This window comes from Melopsittacus undulatus, chromosome Z (assembly GCF_012275295.1).
Source record: "Melopsittacus undulatus isolate bMelUnd1 chromosome Z, bMelUnd1.mat.Z, whole genome shotgun sequence".
Classification (NCBI taxonomy): domain Eukaryota; kingdom Metazoa; phylum Chordata; class Aves; order Psittaciformes; family Psittaculidae; genus Melopsittacus; species Melopsittacus undulatus.
This window is the reverse complement of record NC_047557.1, coordinates 101,595,434-101,622,863: the sequence shown is the minus strand read 5'-3', so window position 1 is coordinate 101,622,863 and position 27,430 is coordinate 101,595,434. Positions and strand designations below refer to the sequence as shown.

Below are 27,430 nucleotides of genomic sequence, written 5' to 3'. Positions count from 1 at the left end.
AGCTCTCATTGGGAAGTAGATGATCTTTAAGGTCCTTTCCACCCCCAGCCATTCTATAACTTTATGATTCTATGATCATGGGCATAACAAATCTGGATTAAGACTGGTGTCTCTGCCCAAGCTCTGCTCTTCCACCTTGCAGACACTCAAAGGTTTGAACTGCAAAGTTCAGGCTCTGCCCTTGCTTGTATGACTTGTACAGGCTCTGCCTGAGCTGTGCTGTCCAAAACTTGTACCCCTCTGACAGTCACCTATGACCGCTAAACCCATGGTGAAAAGTTCAGGGAAAACCCGGGTTTTTGGCTCGGAATTGCCAACCGTTTCATGTACCAGTTAATGGATGTAATTCCCCTTTGCCTTAGGTGCCGAGAGCTCCTGCTGGTTCTCGCCCGGCGCTGGAAATTTCACTTTGGGAATTTGTAGTTGGAAAAACATCTTGAAAGGTGCAGCAAGAGCTGTTGTTCTATTTGTGCAGACTTGTTATGAGGAAATTTGTTTCTGGATTAGGCAAGGATTTGGATTTAGTAGCCTTTGTGTACTTGAATATAGCATGCTTATTGCGAGTGAAACCCTGTGCTTTAATTTCTAATGAACTCCTTCCTGTGTTTTTCAGATTGCACAGCGTTTTTGGGACACATCTCTGTTGGATTTTAATATATGTCGTGCTAACAACAGCTTTCAACTATGGAATCGGTAAATATTTACCTGGCTTCTGTTCCAGTTGTCAGGTTTATTACCTAACAAGTGCTTGTGTCTATGTTGGTGTGTTGGGTGTGGTGGTTTGAATTTCTCTTTATTTTGTGAAGTCTGATGGTAAAGATCACAAACTTCTGTGCAGTAATGTGAAGGTACTAACCCAGAATATCTTGGGAAATGCCTTTAGTTCTGAGATGCCTTTTCACTTTTATATAATTTCAAATGGAGCAAGCTTTTCCCTAAGCAAAAGTTACTTTTCCTGCAGTTCTAGTGCTGGTTTGTCCAGTGGGCTGTCCAGCTTGTTGGTGCTGTTGGCTGCTGAGTATTAAATACGTCCTACCTCTAGTATGTCACAGTCCTCTTTCTCTTTGCTTTTGAAATGTCTTAAAAAACAAAGTCTATTAAAAAGTGCCAGTTTCACAATGTTATGTCTCCTTGTGATTAGTGTGATTGAAACAGATGGCACCTACGTTTCATTTTGGGCAGAGAAACTTCCAATATGCTGAGACTACAGTTTGATTCAGTGTTAGGATTCAACTTTTTGGTAACATTAGCAGATCTAAAAATAATAGACTACCTTAGAGTGGAATTTATGGGGAAAAGAAGAGATTTTGACTCAGTGTTTTGAGAGAGGTCAACACTGTCCTCTGAGAAGAGCAGTGATGCTGCTGTAGCTGGTAGGAAGGCATTTGTCCTTGCTGGTTTTCTCTGCAGTACTGGTGGTTTGGTGTGTACAGGCTGGATAAAAGCTGTTGTTTGCTGCTCTCCATGAGCTCAGCTTTGCAGTGTGTGTCATGGCAGTGGTATGGATGGGAAGCTGTGTGCTGCAGAGTTCAAGGTCATCTTCAGCATGCCAAGGAATTCTAGGGTGATGGCTCTTGGTGGATAACCTACAGTGTGTTGCTTCTGCTGTGGGGCTTAGGGTCCTTGGCTGACCTCTTGGGTTATGCTGAAGCGGGTTTATTTGTGTTGAAGCTGTCATTATGATAAAGGCCATCATTGAAGGAGAGCTACTCTATGTAGAAATAGAGGTCTGTTCTATCAGGTGGCATTGCAAGCTGGTAGGTTTCTTTTGTCCTGGATTTTGAGGGGAAAAAAGTAAAAATCATTGTATTTATTTTGTCTGTAATAATTCCAGGGTATTCACATGGAGACAAGATGTTATTTCAGTTTCCCTCAGTGAATATTAATAGCAGTGGAAGCCTTTTGCAGTGAAACAAACCAGGCTAGGCATCAGTGACTCTCCCCTGCTGCAGCTAAGTAATTAAAGCGTATCAAGTGTGAGACCTTTTGCTGTAGTGTGCAGTAACTCTTTCCTTAATGGCTGCTCTGCAGTCCCCTGGAAAACCTGGCTGAATCCGAGCATCAGTTATAACCCAGGTTGGTCACTACCTATTGCATCTCATAGTCTGGTATGAAGGTCTTTCACTCTTGAGTTTTGAAGTAAATTATGGTTTTTTGAATGCAGACTTATGGTTTTAAAAACAAGACAGTGTTAATTGCAGGACCTTTTGCCTAAATGAAAACTTAATAAACACAACAGTGTATTTGCTAAATATTAGTAACTGCTGGGTAAAAAGGTGTGATTCTGCACAGAGCATGATGGCAGACTGCATCTCCCAAGGCTTTTGTCTACGTTGCGTGCCTTTTGGCTGCTAAGATCTTTTAGGATTATTACTGAGAATTTAAATTATGCCTACATTGCTGTGGTAGCTGCTTTTAGAAGAGTTTCCACATGTTTTTGTCCATCTTTAGTGCTTTTCCCTCTGGGCATTTTGTACTTTGCATAAAGCCACACCACACTGATGATGCGTCTGGCTGAAACAGTGGATGGAAAGACTTTGACAGATGAAGGATGAGGATGTATGATGTGACAAAACATTCACACTGTAGAAAGAAATAATTACGATGAAGTCAGATGTTTCTCTGACTTCTGAAACAAAAAGTGATTTTGCTCTGTGGGTTTTTGAGCCCTGGGAGATAAGTTGAGTAACCTTTTCCAGTAAAATGAGCTTTTATCTGCTTCTGTGCAGAGACAAACTACTGTAGTGCTTAAAATGCATCTTGGTCTAGGAGTCTCAAGGAGCTGGTTAGGTTGGAAAAGACCTTTGGGCTCATCAGGTCCTCATCCCTCTGTGGAGCCTTCCTACCCTCAACCAGATCAACACTCACCCAGATCAGCTCCGTTCTTGGGCTACTGCAGTATGGAGATGTTGGGGAGAGGTGAACAAGGGGAGAATATCAGAATCCTCCAGTATTGGCAGAAAGCAGTACCCAAATCTAGCATGTTCTGAAGCTGGAGAGGTGAATTCCAAGGCTTTGTGTTGGTATGGAGGCTCTGGAGGCTCCAGCATCTGTGTTCCCTGCAGTTTCCCACAGGTGCACGTGCAGATTGTGCCCTCCTATGAGTAGCCCAAGGCTGGAACAGAATTACTGTCTGGCCAAGCTTGAGTAAAAACCTCTCATCCTAAACCACAGACGTTATGAAAGCAGGTCATTGTCATCTGTGTTCATTCCTTATCCTGTGCCTGGTTAAAGCCCTGGGGTCCTTGGTACCTGTGTGCCAACTAGCAGAGGGATGATGTGCCACCTCTGTCTTGTCTGAGGAGGAGGTGGTATAGCATGAAAATGCTGGCTTCTGTCACTCATCTGTGACCATGAAAATGAGAGCTGCCTTTGCTGTAAACCTGTGTGTGAAAATGCACTGGGCACAAACCTGGTTGTTCTGTGTTTTTTCTTCCTCATCCAAGCAACTTATGCATGCCAGCATTAACTTGCTTAAAGGATGCTGCAGGGATTCCCCATTAAAGGAGGCTGGGGAGCCTGATCTTCAGGATGAGGCTTACCTTTGTAGTAAGATCCTGCAGCGGTTGCTCTATTTTGATGGTGCTGTTCTGCACTTCATAGGTCTGCTAAAGGAAATAAAGCTTTGGTGGTGGAAATGGACTCGGAGGGCGTCTGCTGTGCTGCTCCCTTTGGTTGCAAACCTGACGCAGGGTGTTTCTGTCCCTGGCAGGAGTTCGTTCCCATCACGTATGCCATGTTGTTGTTTGGTGATGGTGTGCTGATAACCTGATCATCAAGCTATTCTGTGATAAATATAGATATTTAGATATTTGCGTGGATTGCTGTGGCGTGATCTGCTGACCCACAAGTAGGTGCACTGGTGCAGCCAGAAGACCAGAAGTGCAGTGGTAGGTTGTGGGGAGGGAGCAGAGGGGCTGTTCCACTGTAGGAAGGGTTACAAAAGTGTGAAACTTCTCCATTTTGGCAGGTGGCTCCTTTATTGCGAATTATGGGAGTTGCTACAAACATTGTTGCTCTCAGTTCTCTAAAACAGACTTGTGTTGGTTTGGTTTCCTGCCCCCCAGCTTTCTGTAGTAATAACAGCAGAGGTCCTATCTAAATGGATGCAAGAAAAGGGAGTTCAGATGAGATGCCAGCTTCATGTAACCCAGTGCCTGCATCATGGCAGCTCTCGCAATGCAACGAATAGGACAGGTATTTCCTCACTAAACTGCTCTGATGGTTTACTTGAAATGAGCTGTGTTCATCATGGTGGCTCCTTGTGCAAAAGATGGCTGCATTGCACTGAGCTTGTTCCGGGGTTTGGTGCCTGCTTTGCAGCACCGCAGCTGACATGTGGTGTGATATGTGCTTTCCCCACTTCTTCATTAAGGAAGTAGAGGGGTCAAGGCTTTCTCTGAGCAACAGAGAGATTGCAGCAGCTTTTGATGGTGGTTTTGGCACTTGCATTTTACACAGTTCCTAATGAATATGCAGGTGTAAGATTAAAAGGATGAATAAGGTAGTACTGCTAAACAGAATTGCTTTCCAGAGCCTCAGCCGTGCCTTGTTCTGACCTCCCGAGAAGGATGCAATTGTAAAGCTGAAGCCCGTTGTGGAAAAGCAATTACAATACATGCTTCCAGGATTGAATTGTCATCTGAAAGTCAGATGCTGCAATAATGGTGGCGTTGTTTAGATGGAACGTGACTTCACTTAACTGCTCGGTGTTTTTCTATTAATGTTCTTAAATGTGTTCATATATGGGTTTCAATTTTTACTGCTTTGGGGGAAATCGAGCTTAGTATTTCACAGGGGAGATATTTCTTTGCACAGAGGTGTTCATCTGAGCTTTCTGGCTTTTTTCCATGCATTTCAGCTCTTACCCTTCCAAATTAGGGGTGTTGGAACGTAACACAAGAAGAGCAGTGTATGCTTCTTTCTTTACATGTCAGTCACAGCTGAGCAGAGGTTTCCCTGTGGTGCTGGGGTACGGAAGCATTGGCTTTTAAGGGGAGAAACGGATGTGTTAGGAAGCAGGGCCTGAAGAGGGGAAGGCATGTGCAAGTGGAGCTTATGGTCTCATGTAACATTAAAGTGGAGCTGTGTCCTTTGTGGGTTTGGCTGACTTCTGCTGTGGTCCTCACACACCCTGAATGATGGAGCCCTTTCTCTGGGAAAAGAATCAGGTTTTGGAAGTGCCATAAAGCATCTGGGTGCTTTAAGTGCAGGTTCATCCGGAGTGTTTCAGACCAGGCAGTTTGGGTTTGTGCTGGTGCATCGCTCAGCTTGGGGAAGGCATCAGTCAGGGTGGATGGGAGATGGGTTGGTGTTGTACCTGCATGTGTGTGAGGTGGGTTTCCATGGCCCTTAGAAGGGATCAGCTTTTCCTTTCATCTGTTTTGTGCTCTCTAATGGACAGCACCAGAGTTCTATAATCTAAGTTTAATTTTTCAAGGCTGTACCTTCACTGTAAGCGAAGAGGTGGCTCTATTGTGAGCCTAGATTTCTTTGTGGGTCAAACAGGGCTTGAGATTTTGGACGTAAAACCCTACTGAGACCTACAAAAAAGAGCTTTAAAACCTCCCCATCCCAATGAAAAGGCTAGGTTGTTAGATCTAATCTCAGCATAAGCATTTGATTTGAGTGTTTGAATTGCTGCTTTTGCAGTTCTCTGTATTTTTGTAAGAATGTGTTAAATTGCCAATGTTATTCACATGCCACTTTTGGCAGGTGCCACCTACATGCCCTCAATTTGAACGTACCTTTCAGGAGAAGTGTAGGTAGGGAGGCTCCTTTTCTGCTCCTCAGATGTGAAGAGAGTGGAGCACTTCCATTAATTCACTTTCAGTAACCTTTCCAATGCTAATAAGCTAACCTGGCCCATGCGCACAATGCAGCACCTTTAATGAACAGATCTGAGCGAAGCAGAAACCTCTTTGAAGACTCTCTTGCTCGCCTGGTTCTTTGGGTGTGATTCCAGTGTGTGTGTTCACCATGACACAGAAGGGAGTTCTTGGTAAGAGCAATCCATAGGCAAATAGAACACTTGTCCTTCTTTGTTCTGTTTGGAACTAGACAAAACCGTGGCAGTAATTGCCTAAAAAGAAAGAAAATAGTTGGTTGTGTCCCCCCCAGCTGTAGTTCCTGAATAATCTTATTCTCCAAAGGGGCTACATTATGACTTCAAAAATCCTCATTTTTAAACCAAGTATACTTTTGAGTTAGGATTTTGTAGACTGATGTCAGCTGACATACTCTACACTTAAAAATCAGTTGTATCTAGAAACAGATTCATTTAAAGAAGGTTGGAATGTGGATGGTACATGGGATCACCATCTCCAGTGATGGGCATAATCTATTATTTTGCAGGGAAGAAGATTCCTGTGGGACACATGCCCTGGGTGACGCATGGAGACAAGGGAATCTGTAGGTTATTTGGTGTGCAAGCAGCCAGTTACTGCTTCCATCATTGTATAACAGCATTCCTAGGTGTGACCTTGGGATAATTGGACACACTTAAGATTTGCCTGGATGGGGTGCTGGGACATCTAGTCTGGGTCATGCTATGCCTAATGAAGTTGAACCAGATGATCCTTGAGGTATATTCCAGCCTGGGATTCAGTGATTTTCTTCACAAGTAGAAGTGCTTTCAGGCAGGTTCTGGTGTGATGAGTGAGGTGCAGTGTTTGAAGTGATGGTTTTGTTTATTTCTCAATGCAACGTGTAGCTCCAAAGGGTATTCTTGAAAAGGACTGAAGTTATGGTCTCCACCCTGAAGTGGTGACACACTGGATGAGAGATGACAGGCTTTGGAGTGAAATGGCAGGATTACACTGAATATGGCTGGAATCGCTTGTTTTCAGAAGATATTCATCATGCTATGATTAAGTGCAGATGATTTGGCAGCAAGAGGTGCGCAATCTGTTGCTACCCTAAGGAGCCTGCAGACCAAAGGCCTGCTGATAAGACCAGACTCTGTTGTACTTCTTCAGTGAATAATTGAAATTTAGGGTGTTCTTGTTCATTATCTGTTGCTCTTTTAAATAGTAGTGTAGATAATTGTGAACCTGCTGATTTTCACATTCAAATCCATGAGGATTTAAGGACTTGAGGGTGGGAAGTAGTTTCTTTGTGTTTTGGTGTATGAATTCCTGTCACATGAATGCTGAGGGACATGCATCAGTGACTTAGGCATCCTTACTGGAGCTAAGACAGTTGTAGTCCAACAGGTACAAGTCAGCTGGCTGACACCCCTCCTGTTGGGAATGGGTGTGTGGTGCTGTATGGAAGCATTGCAAGAAAGGTGGTTTGGTTGAATCACTGGAGTGTGCGATGCTGTCACAGATTCATCCAGCCTGTTGATGTGTTAACATAGAATACATTTGTGTTGGAAGGGAGCTTAAAGCTCCTCCAGCTCCAGCCCCTGCCATGGGCAGGGACCCCTTCCACTGGAGCAGCTGCTCCAAGCCCCTGTGTCCAACCTGGCCTTGAGCACTGCCAGGGATGGGGCAGCCACAGCTTCTCTGGGCACCCTGTGCCAGCGCCTCAGCACCCTCATAGGGAACAGCTTCTGCCTAATGTGTAATATATGATATGTACGTGTAAAAAAGGAGGAAACTGTTATTATTGCAAGCAAATGCAGAATTGATGGATATGTTTTCCTGATGTCCCTAGGAAGGGGGCTTCTTGTAAAAACAGGAAAATCATCCGAAAAGTAAGTCATAAATATTGAGTGTGAAGATGGAGACCAGGCGCTATCATTATTTCTGTTCCCTTGGTAAAGTTCTTGGCAGAGCTTTAATTTTAGAAGAACATGACAACAAGGGCTGAGATTTGCAGGCTCAGTCTAATTCATTACTGGCTTAATGAGATGCTTGAGAACTCGGGTGTTCTGACAGCTTTTACAACGCCACATGTTGTCCCTGGTCTATAGTACTTTGCTGGCCTTGTCCAGAAATTCAGAGATAAGTTTGTTGATTTGTATTCAACAAGTTCATGTTTAATTAGTGTTTTGATCTTGGTTTGAGATTGGATGGGTTGATTGTTTCCAGTTGCTGGAAATGGATGGGAGCTGAGGAAAGAGATTTTTTGGGAGTTGTGTGGAAACTTGCATCTAGCTGAGGACATCCAAGTAAGTTGAGGACACTCATTCTGTCTGTGCTCACCATGGCAGAGCATCCAGGGACCTGAATCCCTAGATCCTCTCTCTGTGATGGGCAGTTAGGGAAGCTGGGCTTCCAGTCCTCAGCACTGGCTTTGCTTTGGTAGGCAAATCCTGAAAGCTCAGGTTTTACTGGGAGCTGTTCCATGTGTGTTGCCTGCCTTCACCACTCCCCACACTCATCCCGGGCATGATGCACACTCATGCAGGGATCTGTGTCCGGGTGTTTTAGGAAGTCACAGCCCTTTGGTGTTCCACAGAACAGCAAGTGAACCAGATTCTGAAGCACCATGGGACCACTGACAATTCACTGCTTCCCCCTTGGTCTCGGCTGTAGTGTGTTCAACTCTTGAATTTGGAGCAGACTTAGAAGCTCACCTTTGGGGGTGGTAGCTTGTTAAGTTGTCAATACTATTGCCTGTAACCATCTGTTCCTGCCACTGAGTAGCTGCAAAAATCAGTAATTCTTTATTTTTTGAGAAGCTTGGGTGTAGATCTTCTCCCTTGTTATTTTTATGGGCTCCCTCGTTATGAAAGACAAGCATCTCCACTGCCTGGGAAGGCAGAACGACATCCTTTAATCTTTGATCTAAATTTATTTGAAATTTAAATTCAAGTAGTTACCAATATTAGGGGTTACTTCGGAGCACAATAGCTATTTCTGGTGATGTGGGTGCGTGGGTCTCCCTTATCACACAGGATTGTGCTTGTGTAACTTCACCTTCTGGGTTAATTACTCCTAAGAGGACAGGAGGTGGTAGGCATGTGTATGGTTTATTTTAGGATATCTCCACTGTAAGTGGATGCTGTGTTTTCTTCTGCAAGGAAAACTTGTCGTGGGTTCTTCTGACTTATTTTTGTCCATGTGAATTACTAATCCAAGTGGTCCAGCTTTGGTAGCTGTGATGTTCAGTTGCTGGTGGGGGTAGTTGGGGTCATAGAGGGAGAAGAGGTTGTCATCTGGGAGTCACAGGAGTGTTGAAAACCATCAATCGAAGGACATACAGAGAGACTGCTGTGTATTGTACATTGAGTTACCCAGGGCTGGGATATCTTTCCTACATTTAAACCACTGAATCCAAATGGATTGACATCAAGCACTGATGTTAGTGGTTTAGGATGTGAGATCCCAGCTCCTGGGGTCATCTTCAGTGCTGTCATGTGGGGGATAGTGATGATGCTTGCTTAATGCAGAAGGACTTTGGAGCCTGAGGCCAGGTGTTCTTCAGAGTTTTATTCTTTACCACATCACTGGATTCAGCTTTGCAAATGTTTGTTTTGGTGGTTATCTGAACTGCAGAGTGAATGCCTGGGGGTTCTGTCCAGGTGATGTCCAGATTTCCCTGCTTTGTACCATCTTCATGCTTGCCACTGATGTCAAAGACCGGGTTTGGTCTTGATCCAAAGGAGCAGCTGTTGGATTTCAAAGGGGTTTGTGTGATGCAAGTCTGGACTCCTCCTATGAGTCAGTGATGTAAAAATACCTCGCTATCTTGCAGTAATTATCAGGCAGCAGTGACTGACCAGCTCCTGCTTTTTGCTTTGGCAGCACCCAAGCACTGTGTGTGGCTGGGAAAGGCTGGGAGCAGTGCTGTGGTGAGAGCAGGTCCCTTGTCTTGCTGGCACAGCAGGGAGCAGCCCTGGTGTGATGAAGAAACAGGGAAGCTCCTGGATAACTTAGTCCTGGCCCTAATTATTGGTTTGGAGCATTTGCAGGATAGGAGTGGTCTCTAAAGGAGGGTAGATTTATATCAGACATTGGGAAGAAGCTGTTCCCTATGAGGGTGCTGAGGCGCTGGCAGAGGGTGCCCAGAGGAGCTGTGGCTGCCCCATCCCTGGCAGTGCTCAAGGCCAGGTTGGACACAGGGGCTTGGAGCAGCTGCTCCAGTGAAGGGGTTGGAACTGGGTGAGCTTTAAGGTCTTTTCCAACCCAAACCAGTCTGGGATTCTGAGGATTGACAAGGAAGCCCAGAAAAGGCATCTGTCTTTCTTAATGGTTGTGGCTGCCATAGAGAAGGACCTGACAAAGCACTATCGATTCCCCCTGTACCCTTCCAAAATCTTAATGTTTCCAGATATTAGAGGTTTTCTGGGGCAGTTGATAGTCTAAAAGTTGCCATGTGTCTTGCAGTGGTGCTGGACTTACGGGTCAGAGCTCAGGTGTTGTTAAAGGTACATTATCCCTGACTTTCCTTGGCTTCAGATGGTAACGTTTAACCTTAATTTGGAATTTCCTGGAATGGGTTTGTTTCCAAGTTTGGTGAAAGGCAGGATGGCAGCATGAGGGCTGGATGCATCTGCATATGCTTGGGCACCTCGAGCTTCTCCCCAAGGCTGGTGAAACTGAGCTTGATGGGAAAGTAACACAGGGAGAGACACTTGGAGAGCTGCAAAAAGGAGAGGAGCTGGTTGGTGTTGTGCTGTGGGAGTGAATGGGAGGAGGAGATCCTTGATTTTGATAATTTTTGTTCTTTTCTACGTTGTTTTATCCGTTAACGGTACAGGGATTCAAAGGTCAACATTGAATAATTCTGGTTATTCTCTGCTGGACCTGGACTTACTGCGGGTGTCATGTAAGAAATATATTTCCTTTTTATGTTACACAGTCAGAAGAAAATTATGTTGTTGTCTTCAGTAGTTTTTACCTCATTCTTGTAGTCTTGCCAGTATCCTGTGTTTGTTTTTTTGCAGAAAGCCTTACAATGTTTTTTTAATTGGAATTAACCGTTGTACTAGAAATGCACATTTTTGTTGAAGATAATGTAGGAAATAAATATTCTCAGAAAATTATTTTAAGTTACTGGAAAAACAGAGCTTTGCTTTGGAACTACAACTTTGGAGAAGTTTAATGAATGCTTTCTTTGCTCTTGGGTAATATTACAGGAGCAGTAGAGTGGGTTTATTCCTTTATTATCTTGAGCAACTAACCTCAGAGACTGATAGTCTATTTTTATTGTATTGTAAATGATGCTAATTAATGTAATGAGAGATTTAATGCCATGCAGAAGTTATGTGGAGTCAAAATCAAATGAGAACAGGTAGTAAATAAATTGACAAAAACATGAAAACAAATTAGGGGAGGAAAAAAGTATTCTTTTCCTGTCAACAGTTAGGGCTGCATCTGGATGTAGCAGCTGGCCAGTTCTGAATTCCCTTTTTTCCTCCAGTTTTAATGATGCGTTTGCAACCATCTGAAAGGAGATCTCTATCTGGATGCAGTGGTGTCAGGGATGCAGCAGTTCCTCTGGGTTCTGTGTCCAGTGAGGGGTCACACAGTTGAATTCTCCTTCCTTTCTCCCTGCAGTTTATTGGTTATTTAGTGCTTTAATAAAAGGACAACCTGAATATCTGACTTACATTAAATGTTTAGTTAAAAATGTAGAAAACCTCCTCATTTCCTTGACCTCAATCTTGTAGATGATAGGAGAGCATTTAAAATACCCACAGCTCTGGGTGTACGTATGCGGCTGCATGTGTACATGCATGTGTATTTTTAAATGTCCCCTATGTCAAGGTCATCCACAGTTAAAGCTGAAGGGCAGGTTGGATTTCCTGTGGCAACGTGCCTGTTACTGGGGCTAATTCCCATGGTCTGAAAGGAGTGTGGGATGGGGACCAAAGGAGAAGGTGGAGATCTGTACCTGCCCCGATGAGCAGCATGCGGATTGACAGTCTCTCTTCCCACAGGAGTTCTCAGAGCTGCTTCACCTATTCCTTTCCGTACTTGTGAAATGGCACCAAGCTTTGAGACACTCCTGTGTAAGCTTAGGCGATGATGAGCAAGGGGATTAATTAGATCTTCAAGGCAGATAACTAGAGCAATGAGTTGGGCATAATAGTAGCCTGGAATTCCAGTGACGTGTTCTGAGTGCTGTGCAGCGTGCATGCCTTGGCTGGAGCATCGTTATTTCTCAGCCTTGCATACTCAGATGCCTTGGGGCATTGTAGCAAATCTAGTAAGCAAATTATACGAACAGAAAAGCTCAACTTTGATGGCTTTGCACACACCGGAACAGTTGTCAGTGGAACGATGCTGGGTTGATCACCAGTAGATGGTGGCTTCCTGCTACTTTGGGTCGACAACCTGCAGTTTGGATACCTCCAAGATGCTGTTGTAGGCTTGGATTTATGTGTTTGTAATGCTAAATGAAGATGAAAAAGGGGGGGGGGAAGGGGAAATTCAAATGAGATTGTAAGTATGGTAACAGTCCAGCCAATCCGTATACAAATTGTATACTCAACCAGGGCTGCAGGCAAGTCTAGTTTCTTCCAGGATACTGGGCTACCACTAGCATTCCTGCTGGCTCTGAGGTTAGGCATTGTTTTAAGGTTAGGTGTTAATGTTAAAGTGCTTGTTTTGTTAGTGAAACTTCAGTTAGAAAATATCTTCCCCATGCAGAGCTTTCCTTTCCTCACAGAAGCAGTTTCTATATTCATATTTAATTTACAGTAGCTCAGAGGAATGAAGTACTGGGCTTCTTTTTTGAGTCATTATTACATTTCTTTGGAACAGCTCTCGGATACAAACAAGGAGGACAGAGTGTACTGGGCAAAGCAGCAAGACATTTTTTGTTCAAACCATAAGTGTTCATGGCTTTAACATTTGAAGGTAAAACTGGCAGAGAGAGATACCTTAGAATAATTCTAGTTACTTGCACTTTTCCAGTTCCTTTCTGCTGTGATTCTTTGTAGCTTTACCTCCTGATGCAGATTTAGGTGTGTTTTTCATTACTGAAAACCTTGAATTTCTGATGGTAACAGTGAAAAGCTGTTCTCTGTAGCTTATTAGAACGTTTGCTCGTAATTCAAGATGTGATCCTGGAGAGGCTTCCTTTAAAAGGTACTGGAAGAGGTCTGTATTTTGCAGTTTTGCAAAGCTGGAATTTTTTTCCCTATTAAAACCTTGGGGATCCCCAGGAAAGGAGGTTGATCCTGGCTTTTTCTGCTGGGTGAGTAGGAATTTAAACTTCCCCTCCTGCTTTGACCTAGTTATGAAACCCTTGCCTCTGAAAGTATTAATTTTTGTGGATTCTAAAGCGTTTTAGTATCAGAATTGCAAAGTAGCATACTCTTTTCTGTAGACCCACCTTGAGTTTACACACTGAAGGATGGTGATAAATCTGATAAACTTAGAGCGTCTATTCCAGTGTGCTATAAGCCTTGAAATATAACCCATGGAATTAATCAATGACTTTGACTTCTTTTTTTCCCCTGCTTAGCCACACTTTCCCAAGCTATAATTAAAAAGAAGCTATAGTTTTCCTTTTTGTTCAACTCTGCTGTTGTTGAACTATATGTGGTTTGGACTTCAGCCCTCCAGAATGTTGGCAGAAGTTCTTGTCTGGAAAGAAATAGTAATTCTTTTGGGGTTGAGAACCGGGGACGGAAAGATTGCTGTAGCAGATGATTTAAAGCAGAATAAGTCAATAAGCATGCATATATATATATATACACACAGGTACACTGAGGTTTGTATTATTTATGTAGAATGCTCCTCATTTTTGTTGTGTCAGGTTTGCTTATTTTGAGTCTATTGTAGCCAAACCTATTTATAAAACTTTTTAGATGAAGTTTAATATTCTAGCTAATACTGCAGTAATTGAAGTCACTGAAATTAAAGTATTAGATTTTAATTCAGCTAAGATGGTACAAAAGTTACCTTAAGGTATCCTTATAATATGAACTGCATTTTGTTTGCCTTCTGAGTGCATAGCAGAAGATGACACCCATCTCTCTCAGGCTGGTCTGTTACCACCAGCCAGGAAAACCTGTGAAGGTGCAAATAGGGCTGTGCAGGAGCAGAAGATGTTCTGTGGCATGTAGGTTCATAGATGCTGTAGGTGGCTGGGCTGGGACTTCTGCTTTTGTTTAAAATCCAAGTAAGCTTCGGGGAATGTATGTGTGCATGTATACAGACTGAAAGGGGAGATAACCCACTTGTCTCAGTTGGGAGAGTTGGCATCTTCTCTTTTTCCTGGGCACATTAAGAATACTTCAACAGCAGAACTGTTCTTGTGAGATAATTACCTTGGTGATTCTGGAGGTCAGAATAAACTCATAAACTTTTCAGGCTTGGCTTCTTCCCTTCCTTCCTTGTCAGAAACATGGACAGCAGTTTTCCTGGCTACTCATCTCCAAAGAATGAAGTTCTTATGGAAATCTCTATTCAAATGAAGGATCCATCTTAGAGTTACTCTTAGTCTAACAATGTTAACTCCTGTGTGGTTTATTCTTTCATTCAGCTTTGTTTCACCGTGTGGGTGATGCTGAGGTTGGAGCAGTGTCTCTGTCACTGTGTACCCATGGTGCCTGGGGCCAAGCCAGAGTTCCTCGCTGCTCTCTGCTCCCAGGAAGGATGAGTCCAGGGCTTTCCCATGGTCCATGTGTGAAGCTCAGCTTGGGTTTTCAGGAGAAGGATCTTAACTGGGATTACTTCTTCTAATGGTGCATTGTGACTTGCTTTGAAGAAAGCAGATGTGAAACTGCTGTGAAGTGTGAGATGAGCGAACTTGTGCGTCACACTGGAAATCCAAAAGTGGGGAGACTTGGTACGTGGTTTCACTATGGGGCACAATGATCGTAGGTACAGTTAGAGCTGTTCTAACAGTTTCTCTGTCAAGTTGGAGGTGCAGATGTTGCCATGGATTTACACTCAGCAGCTCCCTTTGTACCTTTGATTTCAGGCAGCGGTTGAAGCAGTATTGAAGTACTTGAACAAAGAATGTATCTGGAAGTGGCCAGTGGTCATTCTGGCAGATACTTAAGACCAAAGCTGCTATTGTTTTTCTCTTAGTTAAGCAGTCAAGCTCATGCTGTGGCTTTTTTCTTTTCAATTGCAGTATAATGTTAGCTTTTATATATTCCCCAGGCCCATACCCGGGTGTGTGGTGGGCCAGCACACAGATGCATTGTTTGGGGTCCTGCATTCCAGGGAGATCAAATGCTCTATGCACCACATCAGCTGCACATCTGCAACTGCTAAATCCTCCACAGTGCTTCCGGATCCAGGTGCCATGCAATTACTAGGTTAAAGGCACTGAGAGCTGCTGCTTCTAGGTCCTTTCTGTTGAATTCTGCCTGCTTTGATTCACTACAGCTGGTGAAACAGTTAGACTTGGTTCAGGCATGTGTGGAAGAGAGCTCATTTCATGCTTGGAATTGTAATTATGTTCTTTTCTTTCAAGCTGCCAGCAGTAAAAGATGTCTTCCAGTGTGTATTATCTAAATAAGCTGTAGTGTTTAAATGTTTTCTTGTTTCATTTTAAGAATGTGGCAAAATAAATTGTGCTTACTCTTCTAGTTTTCGTTCTGGAGCAATTAATTCCCCATTGTGATTCAGGAACGCTCGTTGTCCCTGGGAAGCTGCTCTGTCACGCTGCTTTGCACTAGCTGTGTGAAGGGGAGAGTGTTGTGTAAGTGTAAGGGCACTGCCCCAGCTTGCCCATTTGGCACTGGAGTCTCTGCTTGGGCACATGGGCTGCAGTTGCTATCCGGTGTCAATAACCTATTCCATCATCTTTTATTCTTGTAATAGTTACTTAGTTTTAGTGAATTTTAATCTTTTTAGTATCGTGGAATCATAGAATAGTTTGGGTTGGAAGGGACCTTCAAAGACCATCTGCTCCAACCCTCCTGCAGTGAGCAGGGTTGTCTTAAGCTATACCTGAGCAAGAGACAAAGCACGGTGGAAACGTTATTCCTGTCTTTAAAATGACCTTTTCTGCACCCTAATTCTCCAGGATGATGGATCCCTTCCAGTGTGCCAGTTACATAGAGGGCACCACAGAGATGCTCCAAGTTTACTTCTGGAGGCTGCAGTGTGAGATTTGAGGTGTGTGTGTTGCACTCTTGGAACTGTCGTCTGGATGTGGGAAGTAAAGAGCCCAACAAAAGTGTAGTTGGTTTTAAGTCATGCTCCTGGGTGTATCTACAGCTTGGATCTGAGTATCCTTGTAATTAGCACTTACTACCTCCCTTTTCTCTCTTCTCAGCTCTGTTTTTCATGTGGTGCCAGCTGTGCAGGTTAGATCCTTCTCTTTCTTTGGAGGATAAATACCATTCCTTGAGAGCTGGTCTTTGAGTGGCCTGATCTTTGGGAGGATTATCTTCTCCCAAAGATGGTCCATGAGACAGCTCCACTTCTCTTCCCTGATGGCTGGGAGTCCTGGTGACTTGCAGTGGGAGCTGACATTTAACAGGCAGTATGGATCTCCAGCAGGGAATTTGAAGGCTGCTGCAGAACACTGTCTTGGCTCATGGATGTGCTCTTGCCTTAGGTGGGGAATGTTGTTCTCTGCACATTGTCCCCACAAACAGTTCTTGCCTGAACATACCTTACCTTTTGGAGGGGTTCCTACATGTGCTGTGACCAAGGTGAGGTTTGTGGAGCTGACTCTGCTCTGGTCCTGGGCTTCTGACTTCATCACAAAGAGAAACGTGGGGGGTTTATATGCAATTGTGCAGCTTCTCCCTAATTTTTGGGTGCCTGGAGTCAGCACTCTCATCCGCTTTCCCTCGTCCCTGGAGTCTGTCTGCTCATCTTGTGGTCTCGAGATGAGAGCGCCTGATAGCCATTTCAGTGTCTCTGTGATTGACTGGAAGTCACAGTGGATAAATCTTTCATGACTGGAAACCACTTAAGCCACGAGGTGGTTGCTGATCGCTGGTTATTAGTGGAGAGGTTCTACCAAACAATCAGAGAAAATTGAGTGGCGGAACATGTAATTTATGACTTCATCCCAGCACTGTGGGGGCAAGACAGTGAGAATCGAGGCACTGGAAGAATTATGTTTGACAGATATTTTAAAGAATGACTCCAGTTAGTGCCATTTATTGCTGGAATGCGCGGACAGATCCCGAGTCAAAGCCCTCTTAGGGGCAGTGCCAAAACCAGATTTGAAAGAGTGTGCAAGAAATGAAGACGCAGCATGTGGCCAAGGGCTTAAATTTTCTGACAATGGGCAAAAAAGAATGTTTTAAGTTTTGGTTGTGTTTTGGCTTTTTGTTGCTTTGGGTTTTTTTCTTTCCCAGGCCTTTTCCTTTGATACTAATGTGTATGGTTCCTACTTAGTGTTTGTTGGAGCCCTTGCCTGAAGGGGGTTTGTTGGAGCTTGTAAAATGAGCAGTACCTCTGGGCCAGTAATGGCATTGTCAGTGTACAGAGAAAACCAGTTAGAGGTTTCTGGAATGTTCTGGAAGTTTGTTCTTGCGTTTAATAGGTGCTTATAAGAAACACTGGTAAAATGGTCTGTAGGATATCTTAATTTCTGCTTAGCAATGATATATGGCACAGGAGGATTTTGTTGCCCTTTGCTGGGGTCTATATTAGGCATACTTGGGCAGAAGTCTCACTGCTGTTGGGTGCTGTTGCATCTTCCTCCATGTGCATGTGACAGGAAACTACAAAGAACTCTGAAGGAGGAAGAGTTCTAGACAAACTTTCTTTACGTATTTTGCAGTGATAAGACCTCTGAAAGTGTTAATCTCTGTTGTCACAGTTTGGCACTCTAGTTCCCAGCAGGGTTTCTCACCTAATCCCTGTCTGGAAGATTCTGCCCTATTTTATGTTAATTTCTGATACGTTGTGGGGTTTGTGTTCAGCTTAAAGCATGTCACAGGCCTTGGGTTAAACCGTCAGGGAAGTGATGATGAAGTTCCTGTAAGTGTTCCTGGAGCACTCGATTGTGCTGTTCACCTCCTCCAGCTGTCCTCAGTAGCTTCATGCAATGAGCTGTGTCAGTGTTATTCCCTCATGCCCCTACAGAAACCATTTGAGATGCCTGGTTCAGATGCAGGATTTTCTTCCTGCGAGTAGCTCTCTTTGAGGGGAAGGCAGCAGATGTTCTCCTTTAGCCTGTAAGTGACAGCCACGGAATCAAACATCTGCCTTTCTGCTGGAGTTGTCCCCAGATGCCACCATGCTTGAAAGCCTGTCGGAAACTTGGAGCCACATCAGCCTGTGTTTGGTGTGGTGATGGAGCTGGGGGCAGCTGCCATGAGCAATGAAGGTGTCCAGGGACCCACCAGCATGACTCCATCCTCTGCTGAGCACCCGAATAGCATTGGGTGAGGACATCTCTGCTTCCCATGTGAAGTGGCTTGTTCATGGCATTGCAGCCAACCTGTGTGGATACCTCAGTGTTAGACCTAAACCAGCAGTGCTGTGATTGCTGCCTCCTGACATGTGCTGGGGTTTGGTAGGTTTGCCCCTATGTACATGAAGAATCACTGTTGTGATGTGTTGGTGAGGATTGTCTCAAAGTAGCTTTCCTCTTCCCTCTGTGTAAATGCATTAAAATGTAAGGGAAAAAGAAAGAATCCCAGACTTTAACCTTTTAAATTGTAGTGTTTCCCCTGCTGTTTGCCCTTTTGACCAGCATGAGTCCATCCTGTGAGTACAAGGATGTGAAGCTGTAGGCTGAGATTAGAACTCTGTGTACTGCAGATTGCAAATGCATCCTGGTGTGGACTCAGTCAGTCTGAATGAGTCTGCTGGTTTTATTCTTGGGTTTTGTAATTTAAATTCTCAGGAGCTAAAGTTGCAGCCAAATATCTGCTATAGAGCTACAGGGAGGGAGGGGGAAAAAAACCTTCAGCTAATAAAACTTTTATTAAATAAAATATTACCTTTTGGGGGGTCTAGGTTTGTAAAAACATTTCAAAACAAACTTTTCAAAAGCAGTTGTCTGTGTTTTAAACTTTCCAGGCTTAATCTACAGAGGGACCCAGGTTTGCTTGATCTGTGTTTGATTTTGTTCCATCACAGTGGAGGTGTCACTGCTGGTGATACAGCTCCAGATGCTTGTTCTGCCCTACCTGTGAGCTCTGCCTTGTGTCCACCATACTAGACCTTAGTCTTTAACTTGGATCTAGCGTGCTTCTTGTCTTATAAGTAATCTCCAAACTTGGCCCTGCCATACCTAGGTGAGGATCTGCTTGGGATTTAGGGAATGTCTGTGGTGTCTGAGGAGAAGAACCATTGAGACAGGGAGCTGGCAGTCACATGCTGTAGCGGGGGGAGTGTGTAAACTTAGTCTAAAGATAATTTATGGTTTCTAAAGCTGCTGCTGAGCAAAACTTTCCAAGGCTGGCTTCTGACCTAGCTATCATCAGTGCTAAAACTGAGAACAGTCATCTTAAAGTAGCATTTTCAGTTGTGTTGAGAGGAAGGAGGAAAATAGGCTACCTTCCTCCATAAACGTTTCATCTGCTGTAGTTCTGTAGCACATGTGCAGCTTCCTTCTTTTGGACTAGAATCAAGGGGTAGCTCCTCTGTCACCTGGACCTAGGCTGGTTTAAACTCGGCTCACCCCTTAGGACTGGTTTAACCTCGGTTTAGTGTATCACAGGTTTTGACTGGGTTCACTGGAACAGCAGATGTGCTGTCAGGGTTATAATCGAGCCCTTCTCTGCACGCCGGCACCGGGGGGAGAACTTTGGGTCACGCTGGGTTGAGCTGTTGGCAGCGGCACCCGTGTGTTGGCAGGAGCCTTCCCAGTGCAGTGCCGGAGACCAGAGGGAGATTTCTCCTTGTTTTTGCAAATTAGCAAATGAAACCCTAAATAAGTTGCTAAACTCAGTTTCCTTCTGTTGGGTTAAGAGGAGCGGTGTGCTTGGAAACCTTCGGAGTCTTAATTGGCCTGAGCGTGCTAAAAACACCTTCTTTCCACCCCAGGCGCTGCCTGTATCTTTCCAATACGTTTGGCTCACTCACTGGCAAACCATTTTTATAACACTTGAGAAGCTGTATAGCTTCAGAAAAACAGGATGTGTGCCCTGCCTTATATTTTGGATTCACTCTCCAAGTATTCTTTGGGGTTGCTAGAATAGAAAGCCCAGCCTCATACTGGGCAGAGTGTTCCAGCTCGGTGCTGGCAGGACAGGGGATGGCACTTGGGTGACTGATGGGTTGGGTTAACGACTTTGGGGTTTTGTTTGACCAAGGCAGGCTCCCCAGCCCTCCCCTCTTCCTGCTTAACGGATTTCTCCTTGCAAAAGCCAAGTCTTGACCGTTCCTACCCAGGAGTGCTCACTGAGGTCGGGTTCAGATACTGTCCTCCTTCCTCTCTCAGGAAGGGGATGAGTTTCTCATCTCTTCCTTGGGCTGATAATGGCAATTCCTCCTTCCCATAGGAGGCTTTGGAATTTTTTGAAGTACAGCAGTGATACTAACTGTTTTCCAGGGGTTTCTGTATTTTTAGATGGTTGGTTTCTGTTCCTTGTGGCTTTGTCCATGTAATTCTGCATCTGATTTGGCATTTCAAAAATTACATATATATGAGTGTATATTTATTTTTGCATCAAAGTTTTCCTGTGAGCAGGGCTGCAGTAGCAGCAAAACCTCAAAAGTAGGGAAAGTCCCATTTATATTTCATTTTGGGGGTTATAAACAAGCTCTTGTAGTGCTCAGAAGCCTGGGATGTGGCACATGTGAGGATTGGCTGGGCATGGAAGGGGATATCAGAAGAGGAAGATGGAGGAGGAAGATGGAGAATTTCACGTTATCAGTCAGTTTGAGGTGGAAGTTTATCTGGAAAGACCTAGTTTGTGTTTTATTGTTTTAAAATAGTATTTCACTTCTTTTGAGCATAACCACACAGTCTGAGCTCCAGTGAAGGCAACCCCTTGGGTGCACGCAGCAGGAAGGTTTCTGGCTCAGGGACTCTCTTCATCTGTTCTTTGTCCATTTTTCTTTTCCCCTGGAATTTTTCTAACTTTCTCCCATTTTTATTCCATTTGTTCTTTTATAGGGCAGGGAGTGACAACTTTGTCAAGATCTTGCTGCGCGTTGTGATTTCTTGCTTTTAGGGTTTTGTGTTGAGAGCACTTCAGTTTTTACAGTTCCCCAAGGAAGTGATGTGCCGTTACTAAAAAGAAAACACTGACTTACCACAGTTTAGACCTGGCTTGTGATTGCAGTAAGCTTTAAAGTGACAGTAAATTGCTTGTTACCCTGAGACACCACAGCTGGAGGTGGTGTGATGGTTGTGATGCTGTTGATGGGAGTTATGCAGAAGAGCTTGGTGAGCCCTGGCCCGGCTGCCCACAGCCACCCTCATCTACACACCTTGTTAATGCCATGCCTGGGTAAATGCAGTCCCAGGGTGGGTGTCTTGTCATCCAGAGCCCATACAGATGTCTGGAGGTTGTGAGTACATGGAGGCTTTTGGACAGGGGAGAGCTAGAAGAAGGAGGAATGATCTCACCTTTGGTTGAGCACATTGACAGTGTAGCCCACAATGAGTTGGGCGGTTTGGTTTCAGAGCATTCCTCATTGCACAAAGCAAAGTCCCCCATGCAGTACTTCTCCTTCCCTCTCCCATGTTTGGCAGCCATGAGGCAGCACCAGGATGTGCTGGGGGACACAGGCAGTGCCAGGGTCTCACCTCCCACCCAGCTGCTGGAGCCCCTCTCTTCCTCAGGTGTGCTGGGGAGAGGTGAGTACACAGCAGCTCTGGGGCTTGTTTCCTCAGGAAACCAGGCTAAAAATACATGAGAACTGTGATGGGAAACGTTGCACATCGTCAGTCCTAAGCAGCCTCTGATCAACTTCTCCCTGAGCTACGTACATCCTCTGAGGCGTGTATTCATTGCAGGCACTTGCTAGCTGTTTCTCATTCTCTGTGTTCCTTTCACTGTAAATGTACCATTTCGAAGCCTGTCTCTTAAAAAACAGCCCCCTCCAAACCTTTACACCAAATTTTAGTTTCCTTTTTGGTGGTAAGAGAACATTCAAATCAACAGGAGCTTTCTATGGAGAAAATAAGGCTGCATTTGGTGTCAAAGGGTGAATATAGAGGCCATTAAGAGCTTATCTTTTAATGAAAGTGATGCACTTTTTCTCACGGCTTGCAGGCAGTAGAATATTCATAGCAAAAAATCCCTTCCAACCTGGTATTCTTCGATTTGAGCATCACAGGAAGGAAATGACTGTGGGTGCAGCTGGGCTCTGCCATGCATTGCCTGCATGAGAGGGTGCTGTGCTTAATATTCACCAGTCCATTTTGTAGACACAGAGGGGCACAAGGCTATAGGTGTGTTATTAGCTGTGCATAGAGCATTTCAGCTCTGTGGTGCTTGATAATGTGAGAAAGTCCAGCCTTGCTCATGGAGCTGAATGTCAGGAGGAGAATGATGCTGAGCATCCATGTGGGAGCATCTCCTCCTCCTTGCCCCTGGTGCTTCGCTCTGGTGCCTGCAGATGCATGGAATGAAATGAAGGATTTCAAGTCTGTCTAGTGTCTGGCAATCACATTTACAGGCACTTAAAATAGTCCATTTAAATCAAATTGGGTTAAATAGCCCTTGGGTTGCCGGTATGCTGCCGTGGTGTTCCTGCACTGGGCAGAGGTTTTGTGATAGCTCTGCAGTGGCTGCCTGTGGGTGGGATGCCGGGGGCCCTTCATGTGGGGGAAACAGTAGCCCATCTGGCTACTGGAATCTGCATTCCAGTGCTTTATTTTGTCTCTTCCAGTGGCTCAGCATAACCAGGGAAAGAGTCCAAGGCTGTAGGTAAAAACCTGAAGTGGTTGTATGCAGTCAAGAAGTTGGGGCCTTAAATAGGACACAGCCTTGGGTGTTGTTGTCTGCTCATCCCTGCCTTGTCCATCGTCACTTTGAGATGTCAGTGCTGGGGAAGGAGTGCTCCTGTGCCATGGGGCTGCACTGCCATGACTAGAAACCTAAACTAGGATCATGTAAAGGTGCAAAAAGAAATGGGTCAATGGAAACTGGTCTCGGCCAGATTTGCATGAAGAAAGTTGATTTCTGTGCCTGTTAGAAAAGCTTCCATTTAAGAATATATTTCTTCAAGGTATTAATTGAAAAAATTACTTGAAATATGGATGTATTCCCTTCCAAAGAACTTTAAAATATCACTCTGAAATAATAGACAAATTGAAGCTGAAACATTACATTTTTTCCACAAATGTGGATGGGCTCCAGGACCATAAAAAGAGCTTGGAAAGGCTGTAAAACACATGTTAAACGATTTTTTACTTGAGGCACCTCTAGAAATATTTCTTTTCAAATAAATCAAATATTCAACTTGAAAAATAATATATTATTTTTAAAGACTTTGGTAATTAGAAGCAGAATGTTTCTTCCTTAGCAGATGCGTGTTAAAGTGATACAATGGCATAGTAACATAAGTTCTAACTCTAAACCAGTGATCGTATTTATGGATGTTCCTTTCAAAAGCAAATATTTTACTTCACTGGCATAATCAACTCCTCTGTTTTGGATGCTTGGATGCCTTTATTTAATATTTGCTGTGGTATGTATTCTAAATCAGAATTGGAAAAAATAAACGAATGTGAGATTTAAAATTGCTTGAAAACTGGGAAAAATACAGGCTGTGTTGCTTTAGGATCTTTAACTCCTAATCTGATCAGAGAACCTTAATATTTCATTCTGAAATTAGTTTGTGAGTTAAGCACCCTTGTGTTTTTTGTGCAGGAAGTAAAGCCAGCATTATTGATACGTATTAAATAGACAATTTAAAAATGTAAATTATTTTTAAATGTATTTAAGCTTAACGTGGCTTGAAAAGGAGGATAAGGCTTTGGGTCTCAGTGTACGCTGTATTAATGCACCTCAGACGTTGAAACAATGAGCATTCTCAGTGTGAGAATGTAATTCTGAGTGCAATTCTGAGTGCAGATGCATCATTTTAAGTTGCAGAGGGTTTTGAAGAGAGTTCCTCCTAACTGGAGATTGATTCAGGCTGCATAAATGCCAGTGATATGTCATGTGTTAAGCGTGTATTATTTTCAGTTTTACAGAGGAGTAAATTTTGATATTTAAACTTTCCCAAATGTCAACTGTTTCTGCGCAAAATAATCCTGCCTTGAGCACTCCGAGTTTCATCCCAGGCAGTAGGTGAGTGTTGCTGTTCCACTGGGTACCCTCATGCGTTCGAAGGTGGGAGACCTGGTGGGAGTTGACAAGAAGAGTTCTTCCTTCTGCCCACCTCAGAACAGAGGTGGTAGGAGAGGATGTAGCCAGGGAGTGTGACAATGAGCTCTCGAAGGTGGATGTGTGTGTGGAGTTATCCTCCTGTATGAGACACCAGCACAGACCCCAATACAGGAGGTATCTCAGAGCACTTGCAGCCATCCAGCATGGCACTGTCTTCAATGCTGACAATTCAGGATGATTTATGAAGACATTAACATTTTTAACAATGTCCATTTTCCATCTGAAAATAGGAAGCAAGCACTTGTGAAAATGCTACCCCAGCTTTCTAATGTGTGGTGTGGTCTGTGTAAGTGTTCAGCTGTGTCAGTACTGAAACGTGGATGGTGTGTATCCCTGCTCTTGAGATGGGCCCAATGCAGTGTGAAGTCATTTGGGTGCCAGTTCTGTTATCGGGTGGTGCAGTAAATGTTCTTATGGAAAACAAATACAATGTTCAGTTGATTCAGCAAATAAACTTAAGATATTTTTGCCATCATCATCAGGTTTCTCTGAAGAAGAGGCCACTCTTGTTAGACCAGCACTTGTCTTCAAAGCTGCTCTGTGGGCTATGTGGTAGGGAGGGAGTTGAGTATTAATTTAACCTGTTTTGGAGCTCTCACTGCAAACCTGACCATGTTTGCCTCTGAGGTTTTAATGAACAGAAGCATCGTTGGTGTGTTGGACTTACCTGAACCTTTCTTTGGTTTGTTTGCTATTTGAAGAGGGCAAGGCCAGAATTCATTGGTCTCCTCAATGTGTTCGTAGCCATGAAAGGACCATGTTGCTGCTTCTGTTTCATAGACATGAATGACTTCAAAGCCTCCATGGAAGCACTGGCGCATGGCAAGTGAGACTTCAAGATGACCCAGAAATAATGGATGAATGAAAGGGCTGACGTAGAGCCCATCGTGTTTGCACAGCAGGTACAGGAGCACTGGGCTCATCTTGACACCCTTACAGCAGAGCAGTCCCCATTCCTGATGTCATTTGGGGACCCTGCTCCCTTCTGTTTTTCCCTCCTTCCCTATTTCCAGTTCCCAGCTGCTAAAGAGTGGCCAAACTTATGTCCTTAGGTTTTAAAGAGCTTCTTATACATACAATAAATGTCTTGTAATTACGAGGATTATTTGCTGTCTTCCTTGATGCGGTGTCTCCGTGGTTAAACCAGCCAGAGCTACATGGGGTCATAACATGAGAAGCACAGAAAACTTCCCAGAAGTTCAGCTTTATTTCTTAAAAAATACAATTTCTAGGAAAATCCTTGGTGGAATGTGTGTTACCACCATGCAGGGGATGTGGTGCTGCCAGCAAGGCCAGCATACTACAAGCCTTGGTCTGTACCTTCTAACTGTGCTCTCTCCAGACCCACAGCTGATGTGTGTCAATATGGGATGTGTGATTTCAGATAGCTCATCAGGCTGGTGTCCCACAACAGACGAAGCTCACAGCTACCCTCGATGTCAGGTTCTGCCAGGGTTGTGGGCAGGAGAAGGAGCTGCCTTTGAAGATGCTGCTCAGCACTTGGCAGAGGTCCTGATGTGGCTGTTGGAGCACCATTGCGAAGGCAGCAGGAGGTGTGCTCCCTGTGCAGACTGCCCTGTGTCCCACAGGAATGTCTGTCACACTGGGAATTTCTGTGTGTACCAGTCCCGTAACAGAAAAAATGCTTGTTTCCTATGGACAGGCTGAGTAATCATCAGGGCTGGTGACTTCCAGTGTTTTTCCTAAGCCTCAGCAGAACTTTGCCAACTTAATCTTTAATGAAAATGCAGAAAACAGCATACTGGAGGCCTTATATAGTAACCAGCCCAACCAGTTCAGTTGTCCCACCTCTCTGGGAGGAATTGCTAAGGAGCTTGTTGATCTAGATGCTTTTAAGTATGGTATTTAAGGTGTAAATGTGGTTAACTTTTTACACATGAAAGCTTGCTTTTTAACCAAAAGACACTCAACACACCCAGCAAGGAGGGCAGCTTCAAGACCTGTCAGAGAACTGTTCACAAACAGGCTGTTTCTTTGGACAGAGAGTTAATTTTTCTGATGTCTTCTTTCTGAACTGTTTGGTCTTTGGGAGTGATGCCAGGAAAAAAACCCTCTGTACATTCTCTTATGGATGGGGAGTGTTACGTGCTTACACTTCAGCAGCAAGTGCTTTTATTGTGAGAGGCAGCTTCTCTGTCTTAAAGGGGAGAGTTGAAGGACTCTAAAGCCTAAAAGCAGGGTGATGGTTTCTGCTTCCTGTGGTCTATCGGTAGCTGTGGATGGTGAATTGGGGCTGCTGGGAGGAGGGATTGGAAAACATAGTGAGAATGGGCAGTATCTGGTCAGAGTTGGCTTGTCCTTAGTGGAGACCCTTCTGTTTGCTTCCAGAGCATGTTAATCCCGGGAGCAACTGGAAGGTCATGGAGTTGTGTTCGTGTCAACCAAAGGGAAGCACCTGGATCACAGCTACAAGGGAGAGCAGTGCTCTCTGTCCTGTGCTCCCACCCTCTGCCCCATTTGCAGGAACAGATGTTAAAAGACCCAAACTTTCCATGTAAAGCTTAGTTTCAAAGTTGCAGTTGAAAAGGCACCAAATTAGTGTATGGCTTTTTCCTTCTATTTATTTGTCAAAGCTCTGCTGCTTTATAGCCTTGATGTGGTGCATCTTGGAACACTGTATGCCATTCGCTTGTTTACAGAGGCTGGACCTGATGAGCACCGTGTTTGCTCTGCTGTGGCTCTGTATTACTTTAGGTTTCAGTAGCTGGGTCCAAACATATGAGCAATTAAAGAAACTTCCCCAAACCACTTGGTTCCTCAGATTGCATTGGAAGTGTGAGACTGCTGGAGCTGACAGCTCCAAAGGGATCAGCTTTTAAGATAACTTCCTAAAGAGTTGTTTATAAATGTTGGGTTATTATAGTTGGGAAAATTGGGTGAAAACCCAAAATGGTCACCCCCCCAAAAAAAACCCAAAATGGTCAGATTTTAGAGAGATATTGTAGAAAAACTCCTTTTCAGGGAAGTAGAGTTATGTGGTTTAGAAAAACTGCCTGGGCAATACAGTCACGTACTGTAGAATTACAGTCATCTATCTATAGCTTTGGAGTGCTAGAACACAGTGGAGCAGTTCTGTTTGATGAACTTCCCTGCAACTCAGAGCGGACGTGATTTGAGTCAGCTTCTCAGGCCCATGGGAACTGGTACATGTGGTTGGTCATGTCCTGAAGCACCTCTCTTGCTCTGCTACCCTCTGGCTGCAGCGAGGCACTTACTGGCTTAACCCCCAGCACTGGGGTTGTCTGAGCCGGCTGCTGAGGCCGTGGCTGCTGATGCTCCAGCCTC

The 27,430-nt window shown here is 44.3% G+C and overlaps 1 long non-coding RNA gene across 1 annotated transcript in view; it reads left to right on the top strand.

The window, feature by feature from the left end:
- Window positions 1-25,185, top strand: part of LOC115945307 (uncharacterized) — a 49,684-nt gene extending 24,499 nt beyond the window's left edge. The window contains exons 2-3 of the long non-coding RNA XR_004550526.1: window positions 614-693; window positions 24,905-25,185. This is a non-coding gene — a long non-coding RNA (uncharacterized lncRNA). The remainder of the gene's footprint in view (window positions 1-613; window positions 694-24,904) is intronic.
- The last annotated feature ends 2,245 nt before the right edge of the window (window positions 25,186-27,430 follow it).